This window comes from Euprymna scolopes, chromosome 3, assembly GCF_053919585.1.
Source record: "Euprymna scolopes isolate OS-2025 chromosome 3, ASM5391958v1, whole genome shotgun sequence".
NCBI classification, from domain to species: Eukaryota; Metazoa; Mollusca; class Cephalopoda; order Sepiida; family Sepiolidae; genus Euprymna; species Euprymna scolopes.
Genome location: NC_136484.1, coordinates 157,664,362 through 157,676,861, shown reverse-complemented (window position 1 = coordinate 157,676,861; position 12,500 = coordinate 157,664,362). Strand labels below are relative to the sequence as shown.

General features: G+C 26.1%; 1 long non-coding RNA gene across 2 annotated transcripts in view; it reads right to left on the bottom strand.

The window, feature by feature from the left end:
* The window catches only part of LOC145260138 (uncharacterized), a 56,490-nt gene that overhangs the window by 33,822 nt on the left and 10,168 nt on the right, over positions 1 to 12,500 (bottom strand). Inside the window, exon 2 of one of the 2 annotated variants that reach the window (XR_013864245.1) lies at positions 1,111 to 1,160. The exons of the other annotated variant lie outside the window; for it this stretch is intronic. This is a non-coding gene — a long non-coding RNA (uncharacterized LOC145260138). The remainder of the gene's footprint in view (positions 1 to 1,110; positions 1,161 to 12,500) is intronic. 2 annotated transcript variants of the gene reach the window in all.

Sequence of the window (12,500 nt, the reverse complement as noted above, 5' to 3'; positions counted from 1 at the left end):
AGAATTAGACACGAGGTCGGTTTTGAATGTGGGGAAAATCCAGCTCCCTCCAAAAGGATTCTCTGGATAGAAAAAATGCTTCAGTGTAGAAGGATTTCTCCTCCATTGATCGAGATCAGAAAAAGTGAAGTGTATTATCAGAACAGATACTACACCTTGTTCCTAGTCAAAAGGCTAAGAACAAATGTAAATCCACTGTTTGTAAATGTAAATCCAATGTTGTTTGTGTTTATTAGTTTCATTGATTTTACCAAACTTTACCGGAAGTTGCAGACTTCTGCCATAATATAAATAAAGAATAAATACGTTTTATTTTTATGTACGTTCTATTAAAATGGTCTATGATATTGGATTTGCTGTGTATAGCAGATAAGACTGCATAAATCAGTCACTAACATTAATGCATCGTTTTGCTTGAATCTGGAAGAATCGAAATCTGAAACTCGTTTGCTACATGTAATCAGCAATTAACCGATCAATGTAACCATTATTTATTAAGATGTCTATATATTTTTGTCAAATCCCGAAAAATATCTAGAAAAAACAATATTAAGCATATACTGCAGCAAGTTGAAATATAGTTAATTATATTTTACCTTGGTAAATACAGGAAAATGTTCATAGCCCGTTGATTTAGAATAAGTGCCTTATACGAACTTGTTGAATATGATTACATTTGTGCTCATATTTGTATTAGTTCTTATCCTATTAAACCATAAACGTGCATCAAACGGTTATCATGATACTTAGTTTGCTATAACTTATCATAGCAAAGATCCAAACAAAATTGTAGTCAGATCTGTGCAGTAGTTTCTAAAATAAAGAGTAAATGTTGCATTGTTGAGACTAAGCAAAAACAGAGCAGCGAACGGATAAATATCAGCCAGATCGGCCTTGTAGTTTCCGAGAAAAAGTGGAACTGATAAACAAACATGCAAACAGACAGACAGGATAGATAACGGTTATCTCCATCAGTATATGTTCAATTGCATTAACAAAAACTTATAGATTTTAAGTCACTCAGATTTTGTTGCTTTTCACGAATTCTAATATGAATGACCTGCGACGCTGTTGTTCGCAGTTGGGTAATCAAATAATATTGTGTCTTACGTTTTCCTTTTGATATAACGTCCGTTTTTCTTCAAACGAATTTGCGCCATCTGAAAATAGAAATACCATCTACATACGATTTACGCTACAAAATTGACTGTGAAAATTATTATACTATCTCTCACATTCTGAAAATTCTAATATATATATATATATATATATATATATATATATATATATATAAACTTGTCGGTGTGTGTGTTCGTGTGTGTGTGTGTGCGTGTGTGTGTGTGTGTGCGTGCGAAAATATCTACCAAACTCCTCTCTGGATATTTGGTCTACAGAATTGAAATTTTATATTAAGGGTATTTGGACTTGTAGCACACTTTCGATTTGTGTTTTAGATTGTAAAATAGGTGCTAAGGAGTGAAAACTGAAATAAAAACAGCATTCCCCTTGGTTTGGCGTAAGTCAACTATACTTTTTTCTTCGCATGCGATCATCAAAACTTATCGGTTAAAAGACGTTACGTTTTGCAGTTTTTAATACATATGGATATAGGTCACCTGCTAACGGATAATGTTTGATGGCTTTAAGTTTTGGTTTCGATTCTATCTGATGGCATACAAGTAATTTTTTTGCAATATTGAAATCACTAATATATCTTAGGCACGATATAACAATCAATAGAAAATTAACTGTAATAATAAATACGAAATCTGCTTGATATCACAGAACATTTTTAATTAATGTTTATATTAAAAGCCTGCTTTCTCTATTTAAAAATTATAAAAACGGAGTTCATAACATAATCAGGTATAGATATGCGATCGACTACATGTAAATTAAGTAATTTGCATACTCCTTTGAAAAACGAGCAGTAATTAATTGCTTTTTATGGTTTCTTATTGGATAACTTAGTTCATTTCACTATTACACTGAAGACTATTTATATATAATTTCTACATTTTTCATAATTGCGTAGAATTTAAGCACACAGAAGTAGTTACACACACACACACACACACACATATATATATATATATATATATATATATATATATATATATATATATATATATATAAACAGGCTCCTGCGGTCTTTGACAGACTATGGATACTCACGAAGGAGTTCCTGCGCGTGAAATCTTTGTGGCAGGGAGTGCACAATCTCCAACCACACCTCTCCTGAGTCGGCATTGTTAAATACCAGTGGAAAGTGAAGTGTATGTACAAGACGACTGAAAACAAATGCTGAGATAAGCGTAGTGCACATAGAGCGCCTAGAATTCTCAAATAGTCACCCATCTAGTATTAGCTAGGCTCAATGTTGCTGAACTTCGATGATCTGGCGAGAATCGGTGTGGCAACGCGATTATGCCGTATATATATATATATATATATATATATATATATATATATATATATATATATGTGTGTGTGTGTGTGTGTGTGTGTGTGTGTGTGCGAAGAGTCTCTATTAAACCCCTTTCTCAATATAAGAGTTAAAATTTGATGCATAAAGTATGTAGATCTATAGCTCATTTACGAGTTGCTTTTCAGCTGACAAAATTCGTTGATAATGATTCAAAATTGAAAACAAAACATAAGTCGAATAAAACATGGCTCCTGCTGTTACTTTTGCACATGCGCAAAATTAAACATTCATAGATGAAAGTGACTTAATATTTAATCCTACGTATCCATCTGCCGGTAGCCTAAATTATTCTTATCATTACTAATTTATTCTCCTTATTATTAAATTATTCTTATCATTATTAATTTATTCTTCTTATTATTAAATTCTTATTATTATTATTATTAAATTATTCTTATCATTATTAATTTATTATTTTCGTTATTAAATATTCTAATCATTATTAAATTATTCTCATCATTATTAAATTATTCTTATCATTATTAAATTGTTCTTATCATTATTAATTTATTCTTATCATTATTAATTTATCATTTTCATTATTAAATATTCTTATCATTATTAAATTATTCTTATCATTATCAAATTATTCTTATCATTATTAAATTATTCTTATCATTATCAAATTATTCTTATCATTATTAAATATTCTTATCATTATTAAATTATTCTATTCATTATTAAATTATTCTTATCATTATAAAATACTTTTATTATTATTAATTTATTCTCATCATTATTACATTATTCTAATCATTATGAAATTATTCTTAGCATAATTAATTTATTCTCATCATTATAAAATTATTTTTATCATTATTAAATATTTTTATTATTATTACTTTATTCTTATCATTATTAAATTATTCTCATCATTATTATATTATTCTCATCATTATTATATTATTCTCATCATTATTATATTATTCTTATCATTATTAATTTATTCTTATCATTATAACTAATTATTATCATTATAAATTATTCTCATCATTTAAAATTATTCTTATCATAATTAAATTATTCTTATCATTATTAAATTATTCTTATCATTATAAATTTATTCTTATCATTATAAATTTATTCTTATCATTAATAAATTATTCTTCTTATTATTAAATTATTCTCATCATTAAAAATTATTCTCATCATTATTAAATTATTTTATTATGATTAAATTATTCTTATCATTATTAAATATATTTATTATTATTAATTTATTCCTATCATTATTAAATTATTCTTATCATTATTAAATTATTCTTAGCATTATTAATTTATTCTCATCATTATTAAATATTTTTATTATTATTAATTTATTCTCATCATTATTAAATTATTGTTTTATCATTAAATTATTCTTTACATTATTACATTATTCCTGTCATTATTTAATTATTCTCATTATTATTATATTATTCTTATCATTATTAAATTATTCTCATCATTATAAATTATTATTATCATTATAAATGATTCTTATCATTATAAATTATTCTTATCATTATTAAATTATTCTTATCATTATTACTTTATTCTTATCATTATGAATTATTCTTATCATTATTAAATTATTCTTATTATCATTAGATTATTCTAATTATTATTAAATCATTCTTATCATTACTAAATTATTTTTCTTATTATTAAATTATTCTTATCAATAATTAATTATTCTTAGTAATATTAAATTATTCTTATTATTAAATTACTCTTTCCATTATTAAATTATTCTTCTTATTATTAAATTATTCTTATCAATATTTAATTATTCTTAGTAATATTAAATTATTCTTATTATTAAATTACTCTTTCCATTATTAAATTATTCTTATTATTATTAAATTATTCTTATCATTATAAATTATTTTTCTTATTATTAAATTCTTATTATTATTATAAAATTATTCTTATTATTTATTATTCTTATCAAATTATTTCTTTTATTAAATTATTCTTATAATTATCAGATCATTCTTATCATTATTAAATTATTGCCATCATTATTTAATTTTTTCTTATTATTATTAAATTATTTTTATAATTATTAAATTATTCTTATCATTATTAATTTATTCTTCTTATTATTAATTATTCTTATCATTATTAAATTATTCTTATCATTATTAAATTATTCTTATCATTATAAATTATTCTTATCATTATTAAATTATTCTTATCATTATAAATTATTCTCATCATTATTAAATTATTCTTATTAATTTCAATTATTCTTATAATTATTAAATTATTATTATTATTAAATTATGCTTATCATTATTAATTTATTCTTATCATTATTAAATTATTCTTATCATTATAAATAATTCTTATCATTATTAAATTATTCTTATTATTATTAAATATTCTTATTATTATTACTTATTCTTATCATTATTAAATTAATCTTATCATTATTAAATTGTTCTTATCATTATTTAAATTATTCTTATCATTATTGCATTATTCTTATTATTATCAAATTATTCTTATCATTATTTAATTATTCTTATCATTATAAATTCTTCCCATCATTATTAAATTATTCTTATTATTATTAAATTATTCTCATCATTATTAAATTATTCTTATCATTATAAATTATTCTTATCATTATAAATTATTCACATCATTTTTAATTTATTCTCATCATTATTAAATTATTCTTATCATTGTTAAATTATTCCTCTTATTATTAATTATTCTTATCATTATTAAATTATTCTTATCATTATTAATTTATTCTTATCATTTTTAATTTATTCTTCTTATTATTTATTATTATGATGATTTTAAAATTATTCTTATCATTATTAAATTAATCTTATAATTATTAATTTATTCTTCTTATTCTTAATTATTCTCATCATTTTTAAATTATTCTTGTCATTATTAAATTATTCTTATTATTATAAATTTATTCTTCTTATTATAAATTGTTCTCATCATTTTAAAATTATTCTTGGCATTATTAAATTATTCTTATTATTATAAATTTATTCTTATTATAAATTATTCTCATCATTTTTAAATTATTCTTGGCATTAATAAATTATTCTTATCATTATAAATTTATTCTTCTTATTATAAATTATTCTTATCATTTTTAAATTATTCTTGTCATTATTAAATTATTCTTATCATTATAAATTCTTCTTATTATTATAAATTATTCTGATCATTTTTAAATTATTATTATCATTATTAAATTATTCTTATCGTTATATATTATTTTTATTATTATAATTTACTCTTGACATTTCTGAATTTTTAAGATGAGGAATGGTTATCCCAAAGACCCTTTGTGCAGTAGTTAAAGTACTTGAATCAATTGTAAAAGTGATATTCTCCTGAAGGTTGAAGGTTCAATCTTCAGTGTTGGCGAGTGAAAAATACAATTAAAAATTATATAGGACCTCTATCCAGACATGGCTAGGGAACAAGAGCACGCTAACCCCGTTTAGTAAATTAAGGGTTCCACTCGAAATTCTCTTCAAATTCCCGAGTTCGAAAGAAACATTCCCGAGTTCGATAAGATACGACTGAAGAAGGTCGGAGGTTACATCGACTGAAACATTGTGAAAATCATCCTCAAAATAAGACATGCATTCGATAAATCCAAATAATGCGAATAAATTCTTTTCTTAATTATAGATTATTCTTATAATTATAAATTATGTTTTCATTATAAATTATTCATATCATTCTAAATTATTCTAATAATTATAATTTTTTTTTCATTATAAATTATTCTTATCATTAAGTTATTTTTTTAAAATTGACGTGAACACTAGAATATTTCAATTAAAAGTAGAATACCAACAGGTAAAATTATAGAGGAATAAAAGGTTAATCAAATGAGGTACAGTTTGTTTAAACAGTTACATAAAATTAAATTTGAATTTGCAGTTTTTAAAAAAATTTTTTAAAAATGGCTCTTGTGGGCTGCGACGTTGTTTGGCTACGGAATTATATATATATATATATATATATATATATATATATATATATATATATATATATATATATATATATATATATATATATATATATATATATATATATGCCACAGGTAAGAATACTTTTTTTATGACATAAATTGGTTAGCCTAGTTTTCTGGAGGAAAATAAAAACAGTGTCAAAATTATTTTGTTTCTGTGTTTTAAGGGAGATAGTGCTTGATCAACACTGCTGGGGAGCAATGCTGTAATATACTGCTTTGTTTTTAAATCTCCGAAACAGTATTTCATGGTAAACAACTGATTATCTCTTTAGAAACATTGCTACTATTGTTTGTTCACGTAAGTAAACGATTCAGCGATACAGGAAATTAATGGACTTACTGACAAATAACTTTCCGACGAAAGACGGTTTTTAGTGTGTTTTCAATATCAATTTTAATAACACAAATTTTTTACCAGACTAGAACGTCAATACAAATATTGTGATCTCATTTATAAAACTCAGTATGTCTGTTTGTTTATGTATTTGCCTGTCTGTCTCCATTTTTTTTCGAATTGTACCTCTTCTGAGAGGAAAGATTGAAGAATGTCGAAGGGGGGGGGGGAGTAGCTGAAATGATTGCAGTTTTTGTGGGCCGTTTTTTATGAATCTTTACCCGATTAAAATAGTTGCTAATGGGTCAAAATTGAGAAAAAAAATGAGAACTTGGCCAGCGTAAGTGGAATTCTACGCATGTGCAAATATATACACATTTGTACGCAAAACTTAGTTTATCTTTAGCTATTCCTTATTCAGCTAACAATGGCTGATTTGTCTCAGGCTAGAAAGCTAAAAATTTTGTTTCAGTTTCGATTCTAGGTAATGGAACCCAAGTCATAGTTTATTTTGAAATGACGACTATATTTTGGGTAGAATATAATATGTAATTTTGGATAAAGAATTGACTCCATAATAATAAGTACGAAACTTGCAGTAATAGAAATATATCATGTAAGCGTATTAATCCACCAGGCAATGCCGGGCACCACTTGCTAATCTTATATATACCACATAAAATGTAAGCAAACACGATTGTCATATAATCACATTCTGTTTTCATTTGAATCTAAATGTTTTACCGTATTAGCAAGATATATGTAATCTTCAAAATGTATGAGGCATTTCATTTTTTATGAGACAATCATCAGTGCTTCTAAAAATTATGCTAGACGAATAAGAGATATGCTACGAAGATCCCATGGTTTGGGAGATTAGGTGTAAAGAAACAAAAAAGAATAGCTTATATAGTGAAATAAAATATAAAATGATGATGCAATTCAATGTTGTTTTTGTCTCTGTCTAGATCACGTAATCATCACGTTAAAGCAACTACGTGGATTTGCGTATGTTCTCTTATCGAAGGAAAGAAATAAAATTAGTCGAATGGGAATATGAATATGTTCAATTAAGTAAAATAAAGTAACTGAGGGAGAGTTCAAATATATCCTCGAATAAGTCTACTGACTTAACTAAGTATTTCTGTCGCCAAAAAGGTTTCCATAAGAGAATGATTTTGAGAGTAAGCTCAGTATATAATTCTAAAGCAACCCATTTTATACCCATTGGCTGGATTTTCTAGAAGGTGTTGACCAATGAGAAATTCCAAGGTGGAAGACGTGTGAAAACAACGTCAGTTACTCAGTCTAATTTGTGATGGAGCACGTATTAATGAACATATTCCATTATATATATATATATATATATATATATATATATATATATATATATATATATATATATATATATATATAAACTAGCATGGGCGCCCGGCGTTGCCCGGGTCTTTGGATGTATATGTTGAGCAAATAAAAAAGTAGTAGTAGTAGTAGTAGTAGGAAGGCAGGCTCGAACCCGTACCACAAAGGAGGAAAAGAACGGGGTAAAACCTAACGCTTATGCTGTTACGACCACCGCCAAACCGGAAGCGAAATATTTCAAAATTAAGGCTAGATAATCTAAAGGAGAGGATAACTTTCAAAAATATCGACGAAGAAAGTGACCCCCACTCTGTGGAAAAGTGCCTAGTTGAAGGGGAAGATATTAATGTTTTTAGCCAATTTTTCGATATTTGTCGTGTGAAAGGTCGAACTTTAAAACAATACTGATCTTGGTAAAATCCGTCGCCTCTATTGAAAGTTTAAGGCAGACATGCAAACAGACATGCATGCATACATACATTTATATATTGATAACTAAAAATTTTCGACACAAACTGATGAAAAAGCTTGCCATATCTCTGAATACCTTTTATGTAAAATTTCAAATATTTAGACCTGGAATTGTCTGAGTAATTCGAAAGAGACCGCAGAGGTCAAATTTTTAAAAACTTTGACCCCTATTATGACCCCTTAAATGTATTGTTTTGGCTCAAATAAAGTTATTAAGGTAGTTCCATGTCCTATATCTAAAATTTCAAGTGCGTAGACCCAAAATTGCCGGAGGAGTTTGGTAGAGTTCTCGAAAGTCAAATCGTTGAACTTTGACCATTTAATCGCCAAATTTCTGACCAAAAACCGATCACATCGATTTTTCCAAATCTCAGTAACCTGTATATCAAATTTCGAGTCTGTAGACTAAAAATTGACAGAGTTATTGCGTAGGGAAATGTACACAGACACACAGATACACAGATACATAGACACACAGACACAGACACTTTCACTTTTATATATATATATAGATAAATATATATAAACCTGTGTGTGCTTTATTTGAAAGGAAATATTTAACAGTACGCCTTATTATCTATTTCTATATGTCTACAGAAATTTAGATTAACATCAGACCTTTCAGTTTTAAACTAAACAAAAAGCCTAAAACAACCCAATAAAAGAAAATCTATTATATTTTCTCTTTGTTAAGAATTGAAACCGATGGTATCGTTGTTGTTCTGACACACATACACACGCGCATCTCTCTGTCTTTATATATATATATATATATATATATATATATATATATATATATATATATATATATTAGTGTGTGTGTGCGTGCGTATACGTATATATATATATATATATATATATATATATTATTATTATTATTATTATTATTATTATTATTATTATTATGCAAACATTATTGATTACATATGTGCATACATGTTTCAGAGAAATCCCAATTCAAGGATAACACTTCATCAGATCTAGTGTGATGAAGTGTTATCCTGAAACATGTATGCACATATGAAACCAATAATGTTTGTATAATAAACAAACTATATACCAGCTCTATCCTGCATTGAGAACTCTTAAATAATCATGCAAGTTTATATCAAGGAAACCAACCGATACAACCATTATATTCATATATATATATATATATGTGTGTGTGTGTGTGTCTGTGTGTGTGTATGTATGTATGTAACACCAGCGACTAAACTGGTTCCCCCACCAAACTTGTTTGGTGAGAGGGTGGCTAGTCTCCCTGAAGGATTAAAAACAAGACTTTCCAAAGGGCGACTGAACCCTTTTTCGGGATCAACGGCCAACTAGCACCGTGTGTGTTTGTGTGTATGTATGTGTGTGTGTTGGGGTGAAGAGGGCTCCCGTAAGCCGTGGTAAAGGCAACCTTTCTAGGAGGAGCAAATCTCTGATTTAAAAAAAACATAAAGCTGGAGACCAGTACCCGCATTAAGCTGGTCTGCAGTTTAACTTGTTGCTGGCTATCTTGCTCTTGCTTGTTGCTGGATCTCAACATTTTGAACCGAGAGAGAGACTTAGCTGTCGTACAAAGCTAAGACTCTGTAACATCATCTGTGTATAGATACTTTCTCAGGCATTAAAATGGTCCCGTGGCGATGGAAGTCATTTTTGGGCTCATGGACTTTTAAGTGTCTGAGGGAGTGGCACTCGTTTGACAAGACGTTGCAATCATCATGTATATATATATATATATATATATATATATATATATATATATATATATATATATATCTGGGTGGTCATGTACATGTATCCACACGTGAATAGAGAAGTGTAGTAAGTTATTAAATTATATTAATGCCAATTAAGCTACGCATAGTTAGTTTAGCCTGATAGTTCCCTATGACGATGAAATCCGGAGGCTTAATTGATATAAATATTTTATAACAATATATTTATGTGGTTGTATACATATTTTAGCTTAAATCAATTGGAAAACTATTTTAGGATTAGTTGGAAGCATCTATTACCATCTTGAACAAAGAACAGCTAGATATTGTACCTTGAAGTTATTTGACTAAAAGGTAATTCTGTAAACTCACACTCTCACACGCGCGCACGCACGCACACACACACAAACATATATATATATATATATATATATATATATATATATATATATATATATATATATATATATATATATTTCCATCGTACAAGCATACTGCATTTTCTAATGTCTGTGGCCAAATGGAGCGTTTATTAGTTATAATTCCCTTCTTTATCGTAGAAATTGTTTGATGGACCGGAATAGCAACTGAGTATTAGTTGGCTTTGTGGCTGGGTTCGAATCTCCTAACCGGTATGAATTGTCACCCTATATTGTTTATTACATAAGCATGAAACACTAGTGCCTGTAGGTATTAAGGATTGATTATTATAAAAGTGTAATTATGCATATATGTGTGTGTGTGTGTGTGTGTGTGTGTGTGTGTGTGTGTGTGTGTGTGTGTGTGTGTGTGTGTGTGTTGTGACGATTATTCGGAATCGGGAATCAGAAAAATCGGAAGATTTGGGAATATCGGAATCGGAATCGGAAAAATTGATGCCTATTTGTCGATGCAAAAACGATTCTTCTAATTGTCTTTTTTGATGAAACCAAAATAATGCATTTCTGGGAATAACGATAAAATATTAAATATTTATTGATTTCAAAATACCAGTAAATAGATCATCCTCCACAAGTGTATGTTGACGTTTAAGAAAATATCTGCATATTTAACGTGTGTTCTTATGAAAATCGGAGGAAATAACAATCTTATAGTTAAATATTTAGAGATTTCTAAAAAAAAAAAATCGGAATCGGTAATTGTATCGGAACTGCGTATTTAGTACGGAATCGGGAAAAATATTGGAATCATCTCATTATTAATACATATGTGTGTGTGTATGTCAATGTGTGTGTGTATGTCAATGTGTGTGTGTATAAAAAGAGACGTTTGTAAATTCTATTTTAGCTAATTATTTACATAATATAGTTCTTGTTTTAATAAATAGCATTCTATTTGAAATAATTTAATTATACAGTCAAACATTCTATTTAAAATAATTTAATTATACAGTCAAACATTCTATTTAAAATAATTTAATTATAAAGTCAAACATTCTATTTAAAATAATTTAATTATACAGTCAAACATTCTATTTAAAATAATTTAATTATACAGTCAAACAGTCTATTTAAAATAATTTAATTATACAGTCAAACATTCTATTTAAAATAATTTAATTATACAGTCAAACATTCTATTTAAAATCATTTAATTATTTAGTTAAACATTCTACTAAATAATTTAATTATACAGTCAAACATTCTATTTAAAATCATTTAATTATACAGTCAAACATTCTATTTAAAATAATTTAATTATACAGCCAAACATTCTATTTGAAATAATTTAATTATACAGTCAAACATTCTAATTAAAATAATTTAATTATACAGTCAAACATTCTATTTAAAATAATTTAATTATACAGTCAAACATTCTATTTAAAATAATTTAATTATACAGCCAAACATTCTATTTAAAATAATTTAATTATACAGCCAAACATTCTCTTTGAAATAATTTAATTATACAGTCAAACATTCTATTTGAAATAATTTAATTATACGGCTAAACATTCTATTTTAAATAATTCAATTATACAGTTAAACATACTATTTAAAATAATTTAATTATACAGCCAAACATTCTATTTAAAATAATTTAATTATACAGTCAAACATTCTATTTGAAATAATTTAATTATAAAGCCAAACATTCTATTTGAAATAATTTAATTATACAGACAACCAA